Genomic DNA, 3,306 nt, shown 5'->3' on the forward strand with positions numbered 1-3,306 from the left:
CGACATACCTTGAAGCAGGAATCTTAACTTGGGCAATTGCACATTCAAATCTCTTTTTTCTAGCCTGACTTGACTTGACATATTTTACACACTCTCTAACTGCATCTATAAATGGAGCATCTACTCTCATTCCCCATCCAACAATTAAGTGCAATATATGATTACAACACCTCATTTGGAACATATCCCCATTAAGAACTAAACAGTCTTTGCTATCAAGCCATTTCTTCAGCTGTTCCATCATAACATTGTTGGAGCTAGCATTGTCAGCAGCTACAACAAAAAGCTTATTGCCTATGTTCCATTCTAGACACACTGATTTCACTACAGATGCTAGAACCTCTCCAGAGTGTGGTGATGGCACTAAAGTATATGCTAGTGTTTTCTTAACCAGTTTCCACTCCTCATCTATGTAATGCAGTGTCACACAACAATAACCATCCTTTGTATGCTTACATGACCACATATCTGTTGTTAAACTACATTTAGATGTAATATTCTCAAATTGTTCTTGTAATTGCAGTTTGAACTCAGTTGTTAGTCTCATGATGTCTTCCCTAACTGTATTCCTAGTGTAAAGCTTAGCAGTAGGATTCAAAGACTTAACAAACTCTCTAAAATAAGGATGCTCAACTATAGTGATTGGATAACCATGTTTATCAATCATTTGGCAACTAGTGTCCTAGTAACAACAGGATCAAACTTCCAATTTGCTAACTTGGTTTGAGCATTACTTGTTTTGACAGAAGTAATCTTGCTTTGTCCTTTCTTATTGTCAGGCTTTTCTTTGCAGATTTTGGCATGGTAATGCAAGCGGCTGGTTCCTTGGTTACTGGGAGTAGGTATTCTCTTGTGACAGTGTTTGCATGCAGCTATCAGTACCCCAACCTCCTTCCCACCTTTTACTTTCTTCTTTCCAACCTTCCTTTCAAAATCAACCCATACATCAGACCTTACTGAGCGCATTTTTTTCTTCTCTTCAACTATAACTGGGTCTTCATCTACTTCTACATCTTCTTCTTCTTCTTCTCTAGGACGAATTGCAGGTGTAATAGAAGCAGGTGTTGAATTCACTCTAGAAGCTTGAACTTGGTTGGATGCAGAAGCAGCAGCAGCAGGTAAATGTGATGCAACTGAAAAAGAGAGATTTTGTGAAGACCCAACATGGTTTGATGCTCCTCTTTCGCTTTGGGACATGATTAATTTCACAAATCTGAAATTGTGAACCCTAATTTCAGAAATCCTAAATTGAAAATTGAGTTTTGAAGATTGAAATTAAACTCAAAGGAAATTTAAGAAGAGAACCCTAGTTTCTAATCAATAATCACACAGAGAAGATGATGATTTCTAAGGCAGAGAAGACGATGCTTGATTCAGCATCCCTGGTTTCTCTCTTTTTCTCTCTGAGTTCTCTGTTGTGTCGATAAAACTGAAGTGAAGAATGAGATAAACCAAACATAATAACCCTAGGTATAAGAATTTACATGTGCAGTACGCATGTTTCCGGATAACGGAACTAAACCTAACGAAAATACACGGTTCCACTACCGTTACGTTAAGAAGGGATTATCCGTTAGCTTATCGGTATCGGATATCCGTTTACCGCTATGTCGGATGGTAGCAGTAACGGCTAACGGATTATCGGTATCGGATGTCGGCTAATCGGTATCCATTGACAGGCCTAAACATAACTAAAATGCGACCCAGAGCTGGCCGCCAGCAGCACTAGCTTGGCCAGTCAGTCATTGTTTGGGCGCTAACGGTTGTAAAACAACTACATCCCTCTTTACGCCCTTATATATTCTACATCCTTTTGCGCAGGTTGTGTTTGATAGGAGTTAATTTTATGGAATTATCTTTCTATGGAAATAATATGTTTTCCGCCGTTTGATCAAAAATAAAACTCATGTGAATATGAGCTCTGCCTTCTCTCCTCTCTCCTCTCCCGATTTATTCCCTCTCTCCGTTTAACCTCCCGTTTTTTACTTGTATGCTTCCCTCAACGGTCGACTCAACGGCTAGTTTCCACTGGATGTTCTAACCGGAGTTTAACCAATGACAACCAAAACTTACCCTAATCAATGTCACTGCAACTGCATCAATCAAAATCACAGTATTCTCTTAAGGAAAGAAATCACTCGAGTAATCTCTGGAACTGCGAAGATGGATTCAACTTCTGAATTCAAAGACAACCCAAACTTCGCTGAAATCACACACCTCACAGGCAATACACTCATCACATACAACATATTCATCACCTCCATCACTAGTATCACTACTGTTACCCAAATCAATATTGGTATTAGTTTTGTCCCTCAAATCACCATCTCTGGTATCCTAGAACCTGGATTTCTGCAGTGCCTCAATTTCTATAACCTTAAACCCAATTTCAAAGGTGTAAAGTTGAAATTGAAGATCAATGCCCATCATGAAAACTTCTTACTAATTGGTTTTGACAGATTAAACCTATGAACTCACCTTACCATCATCCTCAGTTTACCTATAAAGGCAAAATCAAACCACTCTTGGATATTCATCTCCCTTCCAGAATATTTATGCAAGGCTGGTAACTCCATTGATGAACTCAAGCATGGCAACTGTAGACTCCCACTCAGATCTCATCAAGCTACTCTAGTCATGACTCATTTGATGGCAAGTGCTGACCTCTTAGTCCTTTGTGCTAATCTCCCTACCTCTCTGATGTCTGTTTACTCTACTGGTATGTATTTTCACTACTCTCTCCTATCTTTTAGTTATTGTATGCCTAAACATATATCTTTCAAGAACTCTAAGTATGCTAACATTTGGGTCAATACTTATAAGCTCTCAAATAAAAAAACCAAACACAGAAAACCCATGAAAACCTGCATAACAACCATTCCACAACCCCTCCCTGCTTTTCATCCTTTTAACCATGTAAACCTTACGTTTTATGCTATGTTTCAAATCATGGACAATAAAAAACTTAAACACATAATTTTAAACTTAGCTCACATTATAACAAACCATAAACATATCCATTCATCTATACATTCTCCCATTGTCTTCAACTCCAGTTCACATGATACCAATTTCAACACCACTAGTTTCAAAATCACTTGTCTGGAGTATATAAGCAGAACACCGCAAAAAACAAAAAAATGGAATACTTACATCACCAAAGTTCAGGAGCTAGCTGCCTCCTGGTCAAACCCCTGGTGCAACTCCAGACCCTCCTGCATCATCTCCTGCCCCTCTCATTTCAGCAACAATGTTTTCTGGTGCGGCACATTTCCTAGGGACGGAATAGCTCCCTCCATCCTTTGG

The sequence above is a fragment of the Papaver somniferum genome, chromosome 8, assembly GCF_003573695.1.
Source record: "Papaver somniferum cultivar HN1 chromosome 8, ASM357369v1, whole genome shotgun sequence".
Taxonomy (NCBI): domain Eukaryota; kingdom Viridiplantae; phylum Streptophyta; class Magnoliopsida; order Ranunculales; family Papaveraceae; genus Papaver; species Papaver somniferum.